This window comes from Heterodontus francisci, chromosome 15, assembly GCF_036365525.1.
Source record: "Heterodontus francisci isolate sHetFra1 chromosome 15, sHetFra1.hap1, whole genome shotgun sequence".
Classification (NCBI taxonomy): Eukaryota; Metazoa; Chordata; class Chondrichthyes; order Heterodontiformes; family Heterodontidae; genus Heterodontus; species Heterodontus francisci.
The window spans coordinates 12,807,749-12,832,715 of NC_090385.1; positions in this window are offsets into that span (position 1 = coordinate 12,807,749).

Below are 24,967 nucleotides of genomic sequence, written 5' to 3' on the forward strand. Positions count from 1 at the left end.
CACCTGTCCCTATATTTCCCTACCAACTACCTATACTTGGGGCAATTGCTAATGGCCAATTTACCTATCAACCTGCAAGTCTTTGGCATGTGGGAGGAAACCGGAGCACCCGGAGGAAACCCACGCAAACAGAGGGAGAACTTGCAAACTCCACACAGGCAGTACCCAGAATTGAACCCGGGTCACTGAGCTGTGAGGCTGCAGTGCTAACCACTGCACCACTGTGCCGCCCATTTCTTAAATGGTAAGAGATTAGAAAGTGTAGATGTACAAAGGGACCTGGGTGTCCTTGTCAATAAGTCACTGAAAGCTAACATGCAGGTGCAGTAAGCAATTAAGAAGGCTACATAGAAAACATAGAAAATAGGAGCAGGAGTAAGCCATTCGGCCCTTCAAGCCTGATCCGCCACACAAGATCAGGGGGCAGGTTGTTCAACCTTGCCCGTCTAAGAGCGAAGTCCAAAGTACGGAAAGTCCTCATCAGGGAACTCCTCTTTGCTGACGATGCTGCTTTAACATCTCACACTGAAGAGTGCCTGCAGAGTCTCATCGACAGGTTTGCGGCTGCCTGCAATGAATTTGGCCTAACAATCAGCCTCAAGAAAACAAACATCATGGGGCAGGATGTCAGAAATGCTCCATCCATCAATATTGGCGACCACGCTCTGGAAGTGGTTCAAGAGTTCACCTACCTAGGCTCAACTATCACCAGTAACCTGTCTCCAGATGCAGAAATCAACAAGCGCATGGGAAAGGCTTCCACTGCTATGTCCAGACTGGCCAAGAGAGTGTGGGAAAATGGCGCACTGACACGGAACACAAAAGTCCGAGTGTATGAGGCCTGTGTCCTCAGTACCTTGCTCTATGGCAGCGAGGCCTGGACAACGTATGTCAGCCAAGAGCGACGTCTCAATTCATTCCATCTTCGCTGCCTCCGGAGAATACTTGGCATCAGGTGGCAGGACCGTATCTCCAACACAGAAGTCCTCGAGGCGGCCAACATCCCCAGCTTGTACACACTACTGAGTCAGCGGTGCTTGAGATGGCTTGGTCATGTGAGCCGCATGGAAGATGGCAGGACCCCCAAAGACACATTGTACAGCGAGCTCGCCACTGGTATCAGACCCACCGGCCATCCATGTCTCCGCCTTAAAGACGTCTGCAAACGCGACATGAAATCCTGTGACATTGATCACAAGTCGTGGGAGTCAGTTGCCAGCGTTCGCCAGAGCTGTGGGCAGCCATAAAGATGGGGCTAAAATGTGGCGAGTCGAAGAGACTTAGTAGTTGGCAGGAAAAAAGACAGAGGCGCAAGGGGAGAGCCAACTGTGCAACAGCCCCGACAAACAAATTTCTCTGCAGCACCTGTGGAAAAGCCTGTCACTCTAGAATTGGCCTTTATAGCCACTCCAGGCGCTGCTTCACAAACCACTGACCACCTCCAGGCGTGTATCCATTGTCTCTCGAGATAAGGAGGCCCAAAAGAAACACTAATCCCATATTCCTACCACATCCCCACCTGTCCCTATATTTCCCTACCAACTACCTATACTTGGGGCAATTGCTAATAGCCAATTTACTTTTCAACCTGCAAGTCTTTGGCATGTGGGAGGAAACCGGAGCACCCGGAGGAAACCCACGCAAACAGAGGGAGAACTTGCAAACTCCACACAGGCAGTACCCAGAATTGAACCCGGGTCACTGGAGCTGTGAGGCTGCAGTGCTAACCACTGCGCCACTGTGCCGCCCATTTCTTAAATGGTAAGAGATTAGAAAGTGTAGATGTACAAAGGGACCTGGGTGTCCTTGTCAATAAGTCACTGAAAGCTAACATGCAGGTGCAGTAAGCAATTAAGAAGGCTACATAGAAAACATAGAAAATAGGAGCAGGAGTAAGCCATTCGGCCCTTCAAGCCTGATCCGCCAATCATTATGATCATGGCTGATCATGCAACTCAGTAGCCTGTTCCCGCTTTCGCCCCATACCCTTTTATCCCTTTAGACCCAAGAGCTATATCTAACTCCTTCTTGAAAACATACAATGCTTTGGCCTCAACTGCTTTCTGTCGTAGCGAATTCCACAAGCTCACCACTCGCTGGGTGAAGAAATTTCTCCTCATCTCAGTCCTGAAAGGTTTACCCCGTATCCTTAGACTATGACCCCTGGTTCTGGACTCCCCCACCATTGGGAACATCCTTCCTGCATCTACCCTGTCAAGTCCTGTTAGAATTGTATAGGTTTCTATGAGATTCCCCACTCACTCTTCCGAACTCCAGCGAATATAGTCCTAACTGACTCAATCTCTCCTCATACGTCAGTCCCACCATCCCAGGAATCAGTCTGGTAAACCTTCACTGCACTCCCTCTATAGCAAGAACATCCTTCCTCAGATAAGGAGACCAAAATGGCACACAATATTCCAGGTGTGGCCTCACCAAGGCCCTGTATAATTGCAGCAAGACATCCCTGCTCCTGTACACGAATCCTCTCGCTATGAAGGCCAACATACCATTTGCCTTTTTTACTACCTGTTGCACCTGCATGCTTACGTTCAGCGACTGGTGTACGAGAACACCCAGGTCTCGCTGCATATTTCCCTCTCTCAGTTTGTAGCCGTTCAGATAATAATCTTCCTTCCCGTTTTTGCTACCAAAGTGGATAACCTCACATTTATCCACATTATACTGCATCTGCCATGCATTAGCCCACTCACTCAACTTGTCCAAATCACCCTGAAGCCTCTCTGCATCCTCCTCATATTTCACCCTCCCACCCAATTTTGTGTCCTCTGCAAATTTGGAGATATTACATTTAGTTCCCTCATCTAAATCATTAATGTATATTGTGAATAGCTGGGGTCCTAGCACTGATCCCTGCGGTACCCTGCTGGTCACTGCTTGCCATTTGGAAAAAGACCCATTTATCCATACTCTTTGTTTCCTGTCTGCCAACCAATTTTCTATCCATCGCAATACACTACCCACAATCCCATGCGCTTTAATTTTACATGCAAATCTCTTAATCTCTCTGAAGGTAAATTAGCCTTGATCGCAAGAGGATTTGCGTACAGGAATAGTGAAGTCTTGTTTCAATTGTATAGAATCTTGGTTAACTGCGCCTGGAGTACAGTGTGCAGTTTTGGTCCCCTTACCTTAGAAAGGATATTATTGCCATTGAGGGAGTGCAACAAAGGTTCACCAGACTTGTTCCCGGGATGGCGGGACTGTCCTATGAAGAGAGATTGGGGAAACTGGGCCTGTAATCTCTAGAGTTCCAAAGAATGAGAAGTAATCTCATTGAAACCTACAAAATACTTAAAGGGATAGACAAGGTAGATGCAGGTAAGATGTTTCCCCTGCTTGGGGAGTCTAGAACCAGGGGACACAATTTCAAAATAAGGGGGAAGCCATTTAGGACCAAGATGAGGAGAAATTTCTTTACTCAGAGGGTTGTGAATCTTTGGAATTCTCTACCCCAGAGGGCTGTGGAAACTCAGTCATTGAGTGTGTTTAAAGCAGAGATTGACAGATTTCTAAATATAAATGACAGAAGGGGATATGAGGATAATGTGGGAAAAAGGCATTGAAGTGGAAGATAAGCAACTCCGGCCCTCCAAGGGTTTCCATCCGGCCCGCAGATGTAAACTGCCGGAATGTCAGGCACCTCGGCGGACAACTATAGTTTTGTTAGAACCCTGCTTCCACACAGCATGGCTGTGCCCAGCAAAGAGTCTCTGTTCACAGCCTGCTTTTACTTTGCACATTTATGGTGAGTGCGGGGAGTGGAGGGAGTGGGGAGCGGAGACTGGAGGGAGCAGAGAGAGTGGAGGGATCGGAGAGAGTGGAGAGAGTGGAGGAGAGAGACAGACAGATAATGGGAAGAGAGAGAGATACAGAGATGGGGGAAGAGAGACAGATGGGGGAGCGAGAGAGACAGACAGACAGAGAGAGGGGGGAGATGAGAGACAGAGAGAGAGGGGGAAAGAGAGAGAGGGGGAGAAGAGAGACATACAGAGATTGGGGGAGGTAGAGACAGACAGAGGGGAGAGAGACAGACAGACAGAGAGAGTGGGTAGAGAGGGAAAGAGACAGACAAAGAGAGGTGGGAGAGAGACAGACAGACAGGCAGAGGGGGAAGCAACACAGACAGAGACAGAGACAGAGATGTAAGGGAAGAGAAAGGGATCAAGATCACTTCTGACAGATAGACATTTATCCAGAATACTCCGCATCGCTACATCAAGTGTGCAGGCAGAGATTGAATACTTATGCAAGCAAAAACAATGCCAGGTATGTCACTAAGTCAGTGTTCAACATAGTGATGAGAAAGTAAGTCAATAAATTAATCTTCTCATTTAAAGCTTCCTCAAAAAATGCACATTTGTTGTTTTGGTTAATAGTAAGATATATCTTTCATGCCTTTATCTTTCTGAAATTTTCTCAGCTGCTCCCTGTGTAGGACAAAAATGGTAATGTGGCCCCTACATGAAAAGTTTGGACACTTCTGGTCTAGAACAAAGGGGCCAAATCTTAAAATTATGGCGATGCTGTACAGGGGTGATGTCAGGAAGGACATCTTCACATAAAGGATAGTGAAAATCTTGAACTCACTCTGCTGCAGCCAGCTGTTGTGGCTGAGGGTCAACTGAAAATTACAAAACTGAGATGAACAAGTTTTTAGGTCGGTTGATTGTGTTGATAGTTTAGGCAAGGATATTAAAGGTTACAGAACTAAGAAGGAGTTGAGATACAGATTGGCCACAATCTAATTGGATGGCAGAAGAGATTCGGGGGGCTGAATGGCATTCTCCTGTTCCTACATTTCATTCTAAATTTATACTCTGTCCTTATCCTTATATTTCTATTGGAGAGGGAATAACAAGTTTTGATAGGCAGGCCCCATTAGAAATGTGGAGATAGGAATTTAAAATGGAAAATGTTGATAAGTGTATGCAGATGTAGGTTTTTCATATATTAGAGGTAGTGTATTTTGAGTGGAACTCCTTTGATATGCTGCTCTTCAAGGATCAATTTTGTTGCAGCAATCTTTGTTCTAACATGTAAGAGAAAGCAAGTCACATCCTTTTGATCTTTCTGACCTGGGGGAGGAGTTAATGATTTACAACCAGCAGTCAATTTACAGACAAAAATGACTTTCTAATTGACTCTCAGTACTTACGTAATTATATAAATTGAATTTTGATGTGGAACTCACTACCACAGGGAGTAGTTGAGGTGAGTAGCATAGATACATTTAAGGGGAAGCCAGATAAGTACATGAGGGAGAAAGAAATAGAGGGATATGCTGATAGTGTCAGATGAAGAGGGGTGAAGGAGGCTCATGTGGAGCATAAACACCAGCATGGACCATTTGAGCTAAATGGCTGGTTTCTGTGCTGTAAGTATGATATGATACTATATATTGAAGGGGCACAGCTTCATCTTGGCAGCAGAATAATACATTGCACATTATATAGTACAAAGTAATTTTTATGAATTCATTCACAGAATGTGAGCGCCATTAACAAGGTCAGCATTTATGCCTATCCTAAATTGCCCTTGAGAAGGTGGTGGTGTGTCATCTTTTTGAATATTGTCTTGCTTGGCCATTTCAGAGGCAACAAAGGACTGAATTTTATGTGCTCGCTGCTGAGATAGCAAGAAAAACAGCTGTCCGCCCATACGGGCCGTATGTCACGGAGCCATCACGATACTAAGTGTGGTGGCTCAGTTAAATAGCTGGGGCAGGCTGCTGTCCCACCCCGATCACATAGAGGGGGCGAGTTGTTCGTCCCCTGCGATGGCGTCAGCTGCCTGTGTGCAAGCGTTGACACCATTTTTAAAGGGCTGTTAGCCCTACTGGCTAATTTCAATATTTAAAGATAAAGTTAATTAAAATAAATAAATACATTTCTTTTGCCCCTCTCCCACCCCAATAACAATTAAATTAGTTATTTGCCCTTCCCCACCCAAAACACTTACCTTTACCATCTGACCTCCCCGCCCCCGCCCCCCTACAAACTGCACAAACTTTCAACTACAACCTTTCCCACCATCCCTACACCCATGACGTTAATTTGACCCTGTTCCGCCGCCCCCCTCCCCACTACAGAACCCGACGCCTGAGGGAAAAATAAATCCAGTCCAAAATTGCTGTGGGTCTGGAGTCACACACAGACCAGACCAGGTAACAACAGCAAATTTCCTTCCCTGAAGGACCAGGTGAACCAGTTGGGCTTTGTGACGACCAGGTGGCTTCGTGGTCACCATTACTAATACTAACATTTTATTCCAGATTTATTTACTTCATTGAATTTAAATTCCCCAGCTGCCATGGTGGGCTTTGAAATTCATGTCTTCGGATCATTAATACAGACCTCTACATGACTGGACCAGAAACACTGAACTACCGTATCCATTGTACCCAGTGCATCAGCTAATATAACACGAGCAACATCATGAAAGATGAAGTGGTATATAAGAAACAAAAACAACTGTTGATCTTAGGATTTGTTCCCTCCAGTTCAATTTTGGGTAACAAGTCTTGGCAGTGAGAAGTTATTTTTGGTGACTTTGAACAAAATCCGAGCCAGCAAATAGTTAGTAACCATGAAACATTCTCCAACATGGCTTGCAGCTGTGAATGGGCAGGGGTATTAAAATCCAATTCTAACTTACTGTTTCTGGAACTTTGCCCAGAGCAAAAAGATAAACATTAGGGGAATTCTTTGAAATTCGCAAACGGCAGGATTACATTATGGGGAAATTGGGGGTGTGCCCAAATCTCTGGTGTGAGCTCCCAGTGAATGAGGCTCAGGGTAGGGTGCACGATTTTGTAAAATTACTCCTATTTCCATAAGAATTCATGGGTGTGATTTTCATCTGCTTACAACAACAACTTGCATGTATATAGCGGCTTTTTAGTGCTATATGACTTCTGAAGAAAGGTCATCAACCCGAGATATCCATCAACTCTGTTTTTCTCCCTCCACAGGTGCTGCCTGAACAGCTGAACATTTCCAGCATTTGCTGTTTTTATTTCCCATTTCCAGCATCCGCAGTATTTTGCTTTTTGATGAGTTAATCTTCTTTGTTGATGTTGGTTGAGAGATTAATGTTGGCCAGAGCACAAGGAGAATTCCCCTGATCTTTGAAGAGTGGCAGGGGATGAGTCACACGCACCTGCGCAAGCAAAACAAAAATTACAGACATTGGGGAAAATCCAAGTTAGCGTGAATCATAAATATGATCTTGAAAGGGACAGACATGAGGGGCCAAATGACCTTTGCTTATTCCTTGTTTTCTTAAGTACATTCAAGACTGTAATTTACATCATAGACTGATTACTGTGCCAGCAGAACCATAGGAATAGTTATGTTGGTCTAAAAATGCTTCTCACTGTGGAACATGAATACACATGGGAGCCAATATTATAAGCCGTCATTAGACGTTCAGGCTACAGAGTAATAGAAGATGCCACCAACATGAGGTAATCCAGACTTGGAGAACTTTATAAGCTGCCAACAATGATTCTCTCTCCTTGGGGAAAATCCACTGCTCCCTAATAATTTCCCTGCATGATTTAATCCAATTAGATTTTTCAAGATCATTCCTGCCTAATTTGTATTGGTTCTTTCTGTTTACAAATGCTTGCACTCCCCTGCTCTTCTTCGAAATAGTGCCATGGATTCTTTTACTTCCACTTGAGAGAGTAGACGGGGCCTCAGTTTAATGCCCACTTTCACAGTGCTAAAATCTGGTCCAATGTTTCAGGTGTTTCAATGTTTCCTTGTTAGGAAGTTCTGATGAAAGGTCATTGATCTGAAATGGGCACAATCTTCCCGGTCCGACAGAGGTGGGTTTGGAGGCGGAACCAGGAGCAAAGTTTGAAACTTGCATGTCGCGTCAGCTTCCTGATGCATTCCTGCCTCTGACTGATCTTCCTGGAGGAGGGGGTGGGGGGGGGGGGCACCACGGCAGTGGCTACCCCCTCAGCAGTGGGTTAATTATGACCAATAAGAGAACATTTGAGGGCTAGTTGCTGCCGCCGCCCGGATCCTCCTGATATTGGACCTCCCACCACCTCCCGCTGAATTGGGAGTTCACTGCCCCCATTAATGCACTGCAAAAGTGTAAAGGTCGCAGCCTGGGCCATTACCCTACCTGTGGAGAGGTTTCCCTTCCACATTGATAGCCGTATGAGCTGTGGACCTTCCAGTTTTTCAAATATGAATCAGGCTTCTGAGGGTGCCTCCATTTTGAGGCACCCTTGCACTCCCCTACCTGCCTCAGCAGTGCCAACCTCTTGTCAGTGGGCTGCCTTCCGTCCAGTGCTGCTGGCCCTCCTATTGGCCCTCCCGCCTTGGGAAGCTGATGGCCATCCTTCATTGATCAGTTCCCGTAAGATTGCAGCTGTCATTGCACCCCTGACCCGTGTGGGGTCAGGAGCCAGAAATTATCCCAACGGTTGAAAATTTTCAAAGGTCATAGGATTCCACCTGGTACCTCTGTTCCTTTTTCAACAGGTGCTGCCAGACCTGCGGAGTATTGCCAGCCTTTTCTGTTTTTATGTTCGAAGTACTTTATAGGTTATTAAGTATGTTGGGTAGCCCTAAAATCATGAATTCATGATATAAATGCAATTTCTTTCTTTTTCTTGTTACTGTGGAGTTAGATAAATCATAGACCTGTCTTCACCTGCTTGGTGTGAATTTATAATGCCTGAGGAGAGCTGATGGGCAAATAGAGCAGTCTGGCTGTGTTTAACATCCTATAATTTAAACATATTTTGGTGAGGCTTCTTACCAGTTACAATAAGCCACAAGTAATGTACAAATTTTTACTGGCACAAGACCACTTCCTGGTCCAAGTTGTCTGGGTAGTGCAGTTTCAAGCTGTTTTCTTCAGCCTCATAGAAATGGTTCAACCTTCCAAGGGAAGCCCATTCTAAATGTCGATCAAAGTCAGGATTGGACCTCAAACCCAACCTGCAGATCCAAACAGGGTAAATTATGAGGGCAGGTTGCATTGATTAGGCTTGATTATAGAGGATTAAGTGGTGATTTTATTGAGGTGTTTAAGATGAGTAAAGGATTTGATAGGGGAGGCAGAGAGAAACAATTTCCTCCGGTCAAAAACAAGGAGACGTAACCTTTAAACTGGAGCTAGGCCTTTAAGAAGTGATGTGAAGAAGCACTTCTGCTCACAAAGGGTAGTTGGAGTTGAGAACTTTCTCCCCCAAAAGGCTGTTGAGACTGGGGAACAATTTGTAATTTCGTAATTGAGATTGATAGATTTTTGTTAAGTATAGGTATTAGGGGATATGGAACCAGGTGGATAAATGGAGATGAAATACATATCAGCCATGATGGAATTGAATGGAGGAACAGGCTTGAACTTAAGAACATTAGAAATAGGAGCAGGAGTATGCCTTTTGAGCTTGTTCCACCATTCAATAAGATCATGGCTGATCATCTTCCTCAATTTCACCTTCCCACATCTCCATATCCCTTGATTTACTTAGTATCCAAAAATCTATTGATCTCCGTCTTGAATATACTCAACGACTGAACATCTGAGCATAATGAGAGAGTAAGTGCTTGGCCTTGAGGGTTGCAGCTATGAGGAAAGATTGGATAGGTTGGGATTGTTTTCCCTGGAATTGAGGAGGCTGAGGGCTGACTTGATTGAGGAGTACAAAACTATGAGGGGCCTAGATAGAGTAGACAGAAAGGACCTGTTTCCCCTGGCGGGGAGGTCGGTTACCAGGAGCACAGATTTAAGGTGACTGGTAGAAGGATTAGAGAGGACATGAGGAGAAACTTTTTCACCCAGAGGGTGGTGGGTGTCTGGAATTCACTGCCAGGAATGATGGTAGAGGCAGAGACACTCAATTCTTTTAAAAGGTACCTGGACATGCACCTAAGGTGTTGTAACCTGCAGGGCTATGAACCAGGTGTTGGAAGGTGGGATTAGTTCGGGTGGATAGCTTATTTGACCAGCGCAGACATGATGGGCTGAATGGCCTCCTTCTGTGCTATATTTTGTTCTATGTTCTATCCACAGTCCTCTGGAGTAAAGAATTCCAAAGATTCACAACCCTTTGAGTGAAGAAATTTCTCCTCAGCTCAGTCCTAAATGGCCGGCCCCTTATTCTGAGACTGTGATCCTTAGTTCAAGATTGCATAGCCAGAGGAAACATCCTTTAGAGGGAATGCATCTATGCTGTTAAGCCACTTGAGAATTTTATGTTTCAATGAGATCATGAGCTGGATTTTATTCCGGTGACGGGGATCCTGGCAGCAGGCCGGAAAGCAAGGGCAGACCCCCCCCACGGCCCTTCATCGGACCCGTGGAGTTCCGTGGCAGGCAGGGAATTAACTACCCGCTGCCGGGGACAAACTCCCATCCCCAGAGCTTCCGTTCAATTGGAAGGCCAGTCAGGCAGGCCCTGGTGACGAGGTGGGGGAGGGAGGTGTTGTTGAGAGTTGGGTAATTCTTCTTGGGGGAGGGGGGGGAGGGGGGGGGCGGGGGGGGGGCAGCAATTGCCATGGGGGAGCTATTTGGATTGACCCCAAAGGAGGGAACACCCCCAACCCCACCAGGAGGCTGCCAGGCTTTACCTAGTGGCGTTTCCCCATGGCAGCAGGCCCCTCCGCCTTCTACAAAATTCAGGTGGGGGCAGGAAGAGGCCATTAAGTATCCATTAATTGGCCACTTAAGGGCCTCAATTAGACTTGGTCTTCACTTCCCCGGACAAAATGGCAGGGGGCCTGGGCAATGTCGGAAATGGCACCGCCCTACCATTTTGTTTGCCCCCCCACCATCTCTGCCCGTCTCCAAGGGCAGAACAAAATTCTGCCCCACCTCTCATTCTTCTAAATTCGAGGGAATATAGGCCTAGTTTACTCAATCTCTCCTCACAGGACAATCCCCTCATATCAGGAATCAATCTAGTGAACCTTTGTTGCACTCCCTCTAAGGTAAGTATATCTTTCCTTAGGTAAAGAGACTGAGCACAGTACAGTTAGGCCCTATATAATGTAGGAAGACTTCTTTACTCTTATACTACAATCCCTTGATAACAAAGGCTAACATAGCATTTGCCTTCCTAATTGCTTGCTATACCTGCATGTTAACTCTCTGTGATTTATATACAATGACATCTAGGTCCCACTGACTCCCAACATTTCCCAGCCTCTCACCATTTAAGTAATACTCTGCTCTTCTATTTTATCTACCAAAGTGGGTAATTTCACATTTTCCCACATTATATTCGATCTGCCATATTCTTGCTCATTCACTTAACCTTTCTAAATTCCTTTGCAGCCTCCTTGCATCCTCCTCGCAGTTTACTTTCCCACCTAACTTTCAATCATCAACAAACCCGAATGCGTTACACTTGGTCCCCTCATCTAAATCATTGAGTCATTGTAAATAGCTGAGGCCCTAGCACTCATCCTTGTGGTACCCTGCTAGTTACAACCTGCCAATCCAAAAATGACCTGTATATTTCCACTTTACTTCCTGTCCATTAACTAATCCTCAATTCATGCTGATATATTACCTCCAATCCCTAATTTTGTGTAACAATCTCTTGTGTGGCACCTTATTGAATGGCCTTTGAAAATCCAAATACACTACAACCACTGGTTTCCCATTATCTACCTCGTTAGTTACAACCGCAAAGAATTCTAACAAATCTGTCAAATACAATTTACCCATCGAAATCCATGTTGGCCTTACCCAATCATATGATGATTTTATAAGTGCCCTGTTATCACGTCCCTAATAATAGATTCTGTGATCTCCTGGACCAGTCAGACCTGCAACGTATAACAGCACATTTTCCCGAGGCAGCACAACTCTTCGGACTAAAAATCAGTTTAAAGAAAATTGAAGTCCTGCATCAGCCTGCACCCCAAGAATAATATAGACTACCAAGCATTGCCATCGAGGGAACCGAGCTGAATGCCATCAGCAATTTGCTTATTTGGGGAGCGTCATCTCATTTGATGCCACCATAGACAAGGAAGTGGACAATAGGCTCTCAAAAGCAAACAGTACATTCAGCAGACTCGACAAATGTGTGTGGAGCAATCACAGCCTCAGAGCACAGACCAAACTCAAAGTGTACAAAGCCATAGTCCTCAGCACCCTTCTGTACAGCCCTGAGTCTTGGTTCCTATACCGCCGTCATGTGCGCCTTCTAGAACACTTCCATCAGCGCTGCTTCCGCAGCATCCTCAAGATCTGCTGGCAGGACCACATCTCAAACACTGAAGTCCCAGAAACAGCCAACATCACCAGCATTGAGGTCATCCTCCTGAAAAGCCAACTGTGTTGGGCGGGTCACGTTGCCCGGATGGACGACAGTCGCCTGCCCAAGATCATGTTGCATGGAGAGTTGATCATGGGTAAAAGGAACAGAGGGGCCCCATGCAAATGTTTCAAGGACTCCCTGAAGAAGTCCCTCTCTGTGTGCCACCGCCTGTGGGAAGCGCAGGTCATAGATTGTGATGCCTGGAGATGCTACATCAGGAGGGCTGCAGACACCTTTGAGACTGAGCGAAGAACCAGCATGAAAGAGAAAAGGAGGAGAAGGATAGATCCAATTGCCCCCAGCAGCGACTACACCTTCACTTGTACCTGCTGTGGGAGAATCAGCTGGTCATGGATAGGCCTGACTAGCCACCAGCATGCCTGTCACCAATGACTACAACCTTCCCCAAAATCTTCGTCTGTGAAGAAATGTGAATAAGAGAAGAATAATAGATTCCAGCTTTTTCCCTACTACTGATATCAGGTTAACTGTTTTCTCTCTTTCCTTTTTTGAAAAGCTACCAATCCACGAGGACCGTTCTAGAATCTAGGGAATTCTGGAAGTTCAAAACCAATGCAGCAGGTCCAAAACCATTGCATTGAGGGATTGAATGGCCAACCCCTGTATCTATGTTCCTAATCACCTTGATGATCATTATCATCGTGTTAACATTTTAAATTAACTTTGCATCATATTTATAGATTACATATCTCAGTTTCTCTATTTATGCATCTGTACAACACCATGTACATCATAAAGCATCTCTGCAGAGAAGATCCCTGAACTGCGAGAGCTGTCCTTGAGGAGAGATTGAGGAGAATGGCCCTATACTCACTGAAGTTTAGAAGGTGAGAGGTGATTTCATTGAAACATATAAAACTCTTAGAGGGCTAGACAGGGTAGATGCTGAAGAGTCTAGAACTAGAGGCCATCGTCTAAAAATAAGGGATTGGCCATTTAGGATTGAGATGAGGAGAAATGTCTTCACCCAGAGGGTTGTGAACCTTTGGAATTCTCTACTCCAGAGAGCTGTGGATGCTCAATCATAAAATGTGAAAACTGGCTTCTGAAAGAAGTGGGTAAGATTGATGTATGTCAGTTTTCCAAATCCACAGAGAGCTGACACTTGTCATTCACAGTGTAAAGGTTCTCTTAGTCTGCAATTCGAGTGTTGAATCGTTGCTGCTACCAAGCTGTCTCCAATTCTGCATCATCGACAATTTATTAAACCCTTAAAGAAATGCTTTATCTTTGTTATGATGGTACATTCTCCTGATTCTGTCCCCGGGTGACAGATCCAAGCAGTCACTCCCCTACAGTGCTGGAGCATTGAAAAGAATCTTAAAACAACACCATAAAAACAGAGGCAACAGCCTGACTCATATTGCAGCCATAAAGTTGAAATCAGGAGCCAAATAAGTGTCAAGTTACAGACAATATTCTCAATGCAAGGCATAGTGAGAGATAATAAAATAACAGATGCTCAACCCTGACTGAACACAGCTGATTCGGAGTAGGAGGAGGCTGTGGTAAGATGCAGGTCATATCAGATATAGTAAGTTTAGTAGCTCCCCTTCCATCTGCAAAAAATAAACCCCAGTGATTGCTGTCTTGCCTCTTGAACTGAAATAGAGTTTAATTGAGGATGTTGTGGGTTTTGATGTTAATGCTCATTTTCCATACATGGTAAGGCCACGCAGACAATGTGGCTTAATATCCTACCCGTTCTAGCAACAGAGCTACTTTCTGTGGTCTGAGTAAATATCACAGATGAAAATAGACAATGGTGCCCAAAGGCAGCAGAAGCAATACGGGAAGGATGCAAAATAGGCTGCCAACCCGCCATCACCTGTTTTACACTGTTACCAAATCTACCCCCATGGTTCCTAGATGGGGCACTGCAACTTTAGAACATAAGAGCATAAGAACTAGGAGCAGGAGTAGGCAATTCAGCCCGTCGAGCCAGCTCTGCCATTCAGTACGATCATGACAGATCTCACTTTGGCCTCAACTCTACTTTCCTGCACGTTCTCCATAACCCTTCAACCCATTATTAATTAAACTAATGACAGAAAAAAACATGAAACAAGATGGGGTTTGTAGACAGTCTCATATCTAAAATAGAATCATGATGAATTTACAACTTGGAGATTTGCACTTCAATTCCAGATTTTCTTTGCACGGGTATTTCTTTGCAGATGGGCCCTTCACCTTTCCCAGCACTTTGAGTGTGTCTCCTGGTGAGTCGCAAACACTATTACCCTTGAGCCAGCTCTGCCATTCAATAAGATCATTGCTGAACTTCTATCTGTATGCCACTTTCCTGCCCACTTCTCATATGTCTTGAATTTCTCAGTGCTCAGAAATCTGTTGATCTCTTTCCTGAATATAGTCAATGACTGTACTAGATCCTAGTTTATTTTATTAGTTTATGGGATGTGGGCATCGCTGGCTAGGCCAACATTTATTGCCCATCCCTAATTACCCTTGAGAAGGTGGTGGTGAACTGCCTTCTTGAACCGCTGCAGTCCATGTGGTGTAGGTACACCCACAGTGCTGTTAGGAAGGGAGTTCCAGGATCTTGACCCAGCAACAGTGAAGGAACGGCGATATAGTTCCAAGTCAGGATGGTGAGTGGCTTGGAGGGGAACTTGCAGGTGGTGGTGTTCCCATGCATCTGCTGCCCTTATCCTTCTATGGTGGTAGAGTTTGTTGGTTTGGAAGGTGCTGTTGAAGGAACCTTGGCCACTTTCTGCAGTTCATTTTGTATATGGTACCCACTGCAGCCACTGTGCCCCAGTGAGGGAGGGAATGAATGGTTAAGGTTGTGTATGGTGTGCCAATGAAGTGGGCTGCTTTGTTCAGGATGGTGTCGAGCTTCTTGAGTGTTGTTGGAGCTGCACTCATTCAAGCATGTGGAGAGTATTCCATCACACTCCTGACTTGTGCCTTGTAGATGGTGGGCAGGCTTTGGGGAGTCAGGAGGTGAGTTACTCGCCTCAGGGTTCCCAGCCTCTGACCTGCTCTTGCAGCCACAGTATTTATGTGGCTGGACCAGCTGAGATTCTGGTCAGTGGTCACTCGAGGATGTTGTTTGTTGGCGATTCAGGAATGGTAATGCATTGAATGTCAAGGGAAGGTGGTTAGTTTCTCTCCTGTTGGAGATGGACATTGCCTGACACCTGCGTGACGTTAATGTTATACTCAAGTCAAAACAGAAAATGTTGCAAATACGCAGCAGTCTGACAGCATCTGTGGAAAGAGAAATAGTTATGTTTTCAGGTCGATGACTCTTCGTCAGAATGTGTTTTTATTTCAGATTTACAGCATCTGCAGTATTTTTCCCTCATTGTACAAATCTAGGCTCACAATTGTGCAATCCTACAGTAATGTATTTATTCTACACACTCTACACACTGTAACAGACATTGCTGCTGATGAGAATGACCTCTAGCTTGCTGCTTCTCCTTTTTGTCAGTAATAGTCTTCCAGAATTTATAAGTGCTATCCTTATTTCACGGTCCAATGTGACTGGAATATCTCTATCCTGCTCCAGCCCTTGAACCACCCCGAGATCTCTGCACTCATCCAATTCTGACCTCTTGAGCATCCGCAGATTTCTTTGCTCCATCATTGGTAGCCATGTCTTCAGTTGTTAAGGCCCTAAGCTCTGGAATTCTGACCCTAAACATTTCCACCCCTCTACCTCTGCTCCTCCTTTAAGTCACCCCTTCCCTTTTAGACCAAGCTTTGGTCATCTGTCCTAATTTCTCCTTATGTTGCTGGTGTCAAATTTTGTTTGTTTAACCCTCCTGTGAAGCACCTTGGGACATTTTACCATGTTAAATACAAGTTATTGTTGTTTTTGAATAAGTGTCTCCCTGCTTCTTCAAGATTGTAAATCCTTGCAGCATAAAGCAAGACTTTGAAAAATGAAACCTGTGTAATCGTCCCCAGAAACCCATGAGTAATGCATATCACATACAAAACTCAATCTGCATGCCACAGAAAAGTGAAATCTCATGGATTGGATTTTATTATTCAATAAACTACTGATGTTCATCAGATTTCCCCTGTGATGTAACTAATCCTTCGTTCTCAGTTGCAAAAATAAAATTTTGGATTATTCCTCCCCTCCTCCAAACAAAAAATTGATTCATAAAGCTTCCCCGCCACCATCACCCCCACCTCAAATGAAATTATTCTCTCTCAACTCCCCTATCACAACCCAACCGCAGAGGGGATGAAGTACATAGTGGGTCAGTGGTAACAACTGACAAAGAAATCGGGGACTGACAAATGCAAAAGAACCAAAGGCAACACAAGGAACAGCTTTTTATGCAGAAAATTGTTACGATATGGAGTGCATTGCCTGAAAAGGGAGTGGAGGCAGATTCATTCGTGACGTTCAAAACGGAATTGGATAAGCATTAGAAGGGAAAGGATTTGTAGGGTTACAGGGAGTAAGACTAACTGAATTGCTCTTGCAGAGAGCTGGCAGGGGCTTCCTGGGCCAAATGGCCTCCGGCTGTGCTGTTAACATTCTATGATTCCATTCTATGATTCTCTTTTGCTGCGTAGTAACACACTAGACAGGTATTGGACTGTCGAGGGTGTGGTACTGGACTAGTAACCCAGAAAACGTGAACTCCAAATCCCACCACGGCAACCTGAGAATTTGAAACTACTTTTAAAAATCTGGAAATAAAAAGCTTATACCAGTTAAAAAAATGCCCTAAAATAAAAGCAAAATACTGCGGATGCTGGAAATCTGAAATAAAAACAGCAAGTGCTGGAAATACTCAACAGGTCTGGCAGCATCTGTGGAAAGAGAAGCAGAGTTAACGTTTCAGGTCAGTGACCTTTCATCAGAACCCTATTGAAAGTTCTGATGAAAGTCACAGACCTTAAACATTAATTCTGCCTCTCTCTCCACAGACGCTGCCAGATATTTAAAAAACAAGCCCAGCTGGTTCCTTAATGTCCTTTCAGTATTCACTAGTGAGAGGGACCTGGTCGTTTGTGAGGACAGCGTGGAACAGGCTGATATGCTCGAACAGGTTGAGGTTAAGAGGGAGGATGTGCTGGAAATTTTGAATGATATGAGGACAGATAAGGCCCCGGGGCCAGACGGGATATACCCAAGGATATTACGGGAAGCGAGGGAAGAGATTGCTGCGCCTTTGGCGATGATCTTTGCGTCCTCACTGTCCACTGGAGTAGTACCGGATGATTGGGATATACCCAAGGATATTACAGGAAGCGAGGGAAGAGATTGCCGCGCCTTTGGCGATGATCTTTGCGTCCTCACTGTCCACTGGAGTAGTACCGGATGATTGGAGGGTGGCAAATGTTATTCCCTTGTTCAAGAAAGGGAATAGGTATAACCCTGGGAATTATAGACCAGTCAGTCTTATGTCGGTAGTGGGCAAATTATTGGAGAGGATTCTGAGAGACATGATTTATGATTATTTGGAAAAGCATGGTTTGATTACAGATTGTCAGCATGGCTTTGTGAGGGGCAGGTCATGCCTCACAAGCCTTATTGAATTCTTTGAAGATGTGACAAAACACATTGATGAAGGAAGAGCAGTGGATGTGGTGTATATGGATTTTAGCAAGGCGTTTGATAAGGTTCCCCATGGTAGGCTCATTCAGAAAGTAAGGAAGCATGGGATACAGGGAAAGTTGGCTGTCTGGATACAAAATTGGCTGGCCCATAGAAGACAGAGGGTGGTAGTAGATGGAAAGTATTCTGCATGGAGCTCGGTGACCAGTGGTGTTCTGCAGGGATCTGTTCTGGGACCTCTGCTCTTTGTGATTTTTATAAATGACTTGGATGAGGAAGTGGAAGGCTGGGTTAGCAAGTTTGCCGATGACACGAAGATTGCTGGAGTTGTGGATAGTGTGGAAGGCTGTTCTAGGTTGCAACGGGCCATTGACAGGATGCAGAGCTGGGCTGAGGTGGCAGATGGAGTTCAACCTGGAAAAGTGTGAAGTGATTCATTTTGGAAGGTCGAATTTGAATGCAGAATACAGGCTTAAAGACAGGATTCTTGGTAGTGTGGAGGAACAGAGGGATCTTGGGGTCCATGTCCATAGATCGCTCAAAGTTGCCACCCAGGTTGATAGGGTTGTTAAGAAGGTGTATGGTGTGTTGGCTTTCATTAACAGGGGATTTGAGTTTAAGAGCCACGAGGTTATGCTGCAGCTCTATAAGGCCCTGGTTCGACCACACTTGGAATATTGTGTTCAGTTCTGGTCGCCTCATTATAGGAAGGATGTGGAAGCTTTAGAGAGGGTGCAGAGGAAATTTACCAGGATGCTGCCTGGACTGGATGGCATGTCTTACGAAGAAAGATTGAGGGAGCTAGGGCTTTTCTCATTGGAGCGAAGAAGGATGAGAGGTGACTTGATAGAGGTGTACAAGATGATGAGAGGCATAGATAGAGTGGATAGCCAGAGACTTTTTCCCAGGGTGGAAAGGGCTATCACCAGGGGGCATAATTGTAAGGTGATTGGAGGAACGTTTCGGGCAGATGTCAGAGGTAGGTTCTTTACACAGAGAGTGGTGGGTGCGTGGAATGCACTGCCAGCGGTGGTAGTAGAAGCAGATACGTTAGGGACATTTAAGCGACTCTTGGACAGGTACATGGATGATTAGTAGAATGAAGGGTAGGTAGGTAGTTTGATCTTAGAGTAGGTTAAAGGTTCGGCACAACATCGTGGGCCGAAGGGCCTGTACTGTGCTGTACTGTTCTATGTTCTATGAAACCTACCATCCCTACCTGGTCTGGCCTATATGTAACTCCAGTTCCACACTGATGTGGTTGACTCTTAACTGCCCTCAGAGGTTGCTAAGCAAGGCACTTAGTGTCTCAAATGGTATCAGGGCAACTCGGGGAAAGCAAAAAGTGATGCCCACATTCCAAGAATGAAAATAAAAAATAAAAACACTCGCACCTTTAGTATAATGGCACAGGAATCACAGCGAACATAATCAAACTTCTCCACTCTATTAAAGGAACATGAACATTTTTTAACAAGTCAAGTTGGGTGTTAAAATGGCAGAGGAAAATCTGATGTGAGTGCATTAAGGAATAACACTGCTGAGGGTAACTTAACCTAATCTGAGAGGATAAAGAGTTTACAGATTGCCCCAGTCTGATTCTATAAAAGGCATCTTTGTTTTTTCACATTGTTTAACCTCCCCAACTGATGTTTTAGGGTTTAGGAAGAGGTACTGCTTGATTTAACAGCTGAGACTGCTAAAAAGTCATTTTGCTTTGTTATCTAGAGAAACCATCATTTTTGGTGCTAATTGGAAACATAGATCTCAACATGGTTATGAGAAATAAGGGGAGTTAAAAATGGTCATAAAACATGTAAGAAAGAACAGTGATATGACTTGCTTGACATCTGAGATTCCATAATGATGAGGAAACTGCTTGGATGTAGTTTCTTAAAAAGAAAAAATTTATTCCAGGTTTCCGCCGATTACTAGCAGGACACAGTTTGATTCTGTTTTCTGTGTGACAACTTTGCTGGTTTGAGTCATTTTATGGAATAAAAATGCAAGTGCTAAAACTTCATGTGTAAATTATTATTTGTGAGCAGTTGGAATGGAAAACGGGGAAACTATAAAATAAAAGATCCAATCTTTTCCCCAGCACAATGCGGGCACCAATTCAAACAAAGCGCATCATCCTCATGAACTGAATTACTGCCCAAATGCTAATTACACAGATTCCTCTTACACAGAATTTATAGCCTAGAAACAGGCCATTCAGCTCAACTGGTCCATGCTGGTGTTTATGCTCCACTTGCGCCTCCTCCCAGCCCTCCTCATCTCACCATATCCTTTAGTACGACCTGGTGAGAGAGGTGTCTATGGGTCCCTCTCAGCCTTCTTACCGTAATTTTAAACACACTGTTTTGAGCTCCCCCTTGGTGAATTCTTGTTCACCGCTTTCCAATTATAAGGCAAAGAAACCAGCACAAACAGATTTTCTTAGGTTTAAAGAAGAAAAGTTGAAATTTATTAAACTGAAACTCTAATTTGGTTAACGCCTATGGATACACAACATGTCCATGCTAGCATGCATACGCGATACACACATGCAAATAGAGACAGAAAAGAGCAAAGGAAAAATAAAGAGGAAAAGTTTGAGGCAATATCTGAAGCGTTTTTGTTAGGTTCTTCAAGCTCACTGTAGAGTCCTTGATTGTAGGTAGATCTTGCTTTTTGTTGTGGCCCAGTATTCTTCTTAAACCTTGTTTGCAGTAGGAGACTTTACTGTCTTGGGGTTCATGTGTTTTTAGTGGGTTTGGAGTTCGGTGAGAAAGAGATGGGAGCAGACAGGAGAGACCTTCTCAGTTCAGGAGCAAACAGGTTCAAACTGTTTGTACAATTCAGAAAAATCCAGGTTCCCAAGCAGGTTAGTCACGTGACTAACTGGTTTGACCATGTCTTGGATTGTATCATCTTAACAGTCTCTGGAATGCTCCTCTTACACACAATACCTGGTGATCAAGGTCCATTGTGGGTTGAATGTGTCAGGGAATGGTCCTTTGTCCTTCCAATCACTGTTTGTTAATATGCAAATGTATTTTCCAGCCATGGCTGATCTGTTTAACAAGTCCTTTCTTCATTCCAGTTACAGTTTAATATCAATGTTCATGAGAAAATTAGTGTGCCTCATTCTTGGCAGGTGGGGGCCGAGCATGACACCTTCTATTCCTTTTTCCCTCAAGTGTTTATCTAGCTTCCCCTTCTCTCTTTTCTAGAGAAATGAGGCCCAACCTGTTTAGCCTTTCCTAATAGGTATAACCTCTCAGTTCCAGTATAATCCATGTAATTCTATCTGCATTGATTTAATGAGGATTAGACTCAATGTGCACAGTGCATGTACATTTCAGCTTCTCTATATCCCCCTTTGCCCTCCTTCCTCATCATTTTCTGTAGTTCATCTTTGCAGTTAGTCATTATAACCAATACAGCTATTCAAAGCCCTGGTTAGACCACACATGGAGGACTGTTTACAATTCTGGGCATTGCACTATAGAAAGGATATATTGGCTTTGGGAGGAGTGCAGTGTTGATCCACTAAGGCTCTAAGGGTTAGAATATCATAGAATCAAAGAATCTTTGAATAGTACAGTACAGAAGGAGACCATTTGACCCATCAAGTCTCTTTCAAAGAGAAATCAAGTTAGTCCCACTCCCTCCATTCTTTCACCATATCCCTGCAATTTTTGTTCCTCTTCAAGTAATTATCAAATTCCCCTTTACAGAATGATTATTATGAGAGATAACCTACACTAGTTTTGTATTGCCTGGAATTTAGAAGGTTAAGGGTTGGTTTAATTGAGGATTTTGAAAGAAATTGATAGTGTCGATGGAGAGAAACATTTTCCAGTGCTGGGGGAGACTAGGACCAGTGAACATAACCTTAAAATCATGGTGACCACATTCAAGAGAGAAGTTAGGAAACAATTCTTCATGCAAAGCGTAAAAGAAGTGTGAAACTCTCTCCCAAAAACACAGTAGATGCTAGCTCAATTAACTATTTTAAAGCTGAGATTGAGAGATTTTGCGAGCCAGGGATATAAAAGGATACGGAACCAAGGCAGGTGCATGGAGTTAAGATACAGATCAGCCAAGATCTCTCGGAATGGTAGAACAGGCTCGAGGGACTGAATGGTCTATGCCTATGTTCCTATGACTCTATTAAAAAAAACCTCTTTATTTTACTAATGTGTTAGCAGATATAAGAATACAAATCATTGCGTGTGAATGTCTTCGATCAAACTCTTAACGCACTTACACTAAATTCCCCTCTTCGCTGTTCAGATGAGGCATTAACCTATTTATTTTATACATTTTCATGCCATTACTAAGATAGTGAAGGGGAAAGAGAACTTTGCATAAACAAGTGAAGCATTTACATGGTAACACCAACACCAATCACTGCGTACAGCCTATTACACGTTTAAAGAAAACAAAGCTACACACACTTTTTGGTAAACGGGAGGAGTACTATCGGGCAGATTTTCCCCTCACTGTGTCCCTTTGAGAGAATGAGAGATGGCAGTGACACTGCAGGCAATAAATAATCTTGAAGTGTGAGTGAGATGCATGGAAAATAAAGGTCGCTATCACCTTTGCAACACTTTGCATCCTTGACTTTATGTCTTTTGGGGAGTTATGTCCACGATTCACTGATCCAAAAAGCATAACGTTAGTCGTGCAAACTTCGACGTATAACTCTTAACAGATCCCCTGAACAAATAAAGTGTTTCCTCAATTCTAAAGAACCAGGGGTTCTTTGTAACCAAATACATCTCAACCCCCAGGGCACATTTTGACAGGCTCTCCTGGGATGACTGAGACCACATGAAACAACCACCATTCATTCATATGGGGCATTTTATGAGAGCAGACTTAATTAGACTTCACATGTGGCAGTCACAACCAGCCATAAATAGGTTCAAATTACAGAGTCTTAATTGATTCCATTTATCTGTATGGTTTCTGTAACTGCTATCTAGTCATCAATACAAATCACAGGACTGACTGTGATAGGTGGATCGTAGCTGTGAAGATCAAAACTTTCTCTTTCTTTCAATAATGAATCGTAACATTCCATTTGGGTGTTAGGTTTAATAGGCAGCTATTAGCCTATAATGGGGTGGGGGGTGGGGGTTGCTGCTGCTGGAGGAACTATAATTGCTACAGTGATTTCTGGTTGAAAGTCTTGTGCAAACATCTAGTCCATTGGGCAGCGATAGCTACTCACTGAGGAACCAGCTCCTGAGCCTGTCCGCCTTGCACAATGCCACACTTGTTTCAGTCAAGAGCAGACCGCAAGCCTCTGAGTTGTATAAGTGCACCATTTTGCAGGAGATGTCAAGAGTGTGCGCTTTCTCAAGGGAAGATTTACAATCAAAATGAGAAAGATGGATTGCCAACCTATTCTAATATATAGAGTAGTGTTTACTTTTGGGATTGAAATGTAGGTGGCCTATCTTTAATCAAAACAAATGAGTCACTTCACAGGACTGAGAGAGTTGACAGGTCACTGACGTCTCCTACATAAGGAAACCACATTGCATACTATTTTTCCATTTGACAAAAAATTCTATAAATTCATTCACATTTACTTTAACTGGCAACTTGTGTTTATCCATAATTAGAGCCACAGTTTACTGACTGAAAACCCAACTTTGATTCAAGGACCATCTGTGAATGGTTTCACTGAGCAATCCATAGAATTGTTTTGATGATACAGGGGGCAGGGTACCTCCATAGTCTGAGATCAGTAGATCAGGGTGCAATCTGCACCCACCTTTCTTGAAGATTTTTGCTGTGGGTTATGAAATGCACTCTATTGATAAGGAGGGAATTCTGACTTATACACCTGCAGAGAACTGTCTTCACCAATTGCTAAGCAGTAGTGTCCACTATTTCGAGATGAAATCAAATGAGGCCATATGGATTGAGCTCAGAAATAAAAGAGGGACAGCCACACGACTAGGAATGTACTATAGACCCCAAATAGTGAGAAGGGGATAGAGAACAAATATGTAGGCAAATTTCTGAGTGCAAAAACTGTGGGGAAAAATAGTTGGGGATTTCAACTACCCTAATATCAACTGGGATACAAACAACGTGAAGGGCACAGAGGGCACAAAATTCTTGAACTGCACTCAAGAGAACTTTTTTTAGCCAGCACGTAACACCCAACGAGAGGGGTCACAATTCTAGACTTAGTCTCTGGTAATGAAGCTGGGCAAGTGGATGAAGTAGCAGTGGGTTGCCATTTTGGAGATAGTGATCATAATACAGTTACTTTTAGCATATTCATGGAGGAGGACAAAGAAAAAACAGGAGTAAAATTTTTAAATTGGGGGAAGGCAAATTTTATGAAACTGAGAGGTGACCTGGCAAAAGTGGACTGGATACAGCTACTTGAAAGAAAATCAGTGGCAAACCAGTGGGAGGCATTCGAAAGTGAGATTATACAGGCACTGTGTAGGCATGTCCCCACAAAGATAAAGGGTGGTACTACCAAATCTAGAGCCACTGTTATCCAGAAGCATATGGGAAGGCAGTGGTGTAGTGGTATTGTCACTGGACTAGTAACCCAGAGACCCAGGGTATTTCTCTGGGAAATGCGTTTGAATCCCACCACAGCAGAAGGTGGAATTTGAATTCAGTTAATAAATCTGGAATTAAAAAAAGCTATGGCCATGAAACCATTGTTGATTGTTGTTAAAAACCCATCTGGTTCACTAATGTCCTTTAGGGAAGGACTTACCTGGTCTGGCCTACATGTGACTCCAGACCCACAGCAATTCTCTGACTCTTAAATGCCCTCTGAAATGGCCTAGCAAGTCACTCAGTTGTATCTAACTGCTATAAAGTCAATAAAACAGAATGAAACCAGACGGATCACCCTGCATCGACCTAGGAAACGACAACGGCAAAACCAGCCCTGTCGACCCTCCAAAGTCCTCTTTACTAACATCTGAGGGCTTGTGCCAAAGTTGAGAGAGCTGTCCCACAGACTAGTCAAGCAACAGCCTGACATAGTCATACTCACAGAATCATAACTTACAGACAATGTCCCAGACACTGCCATC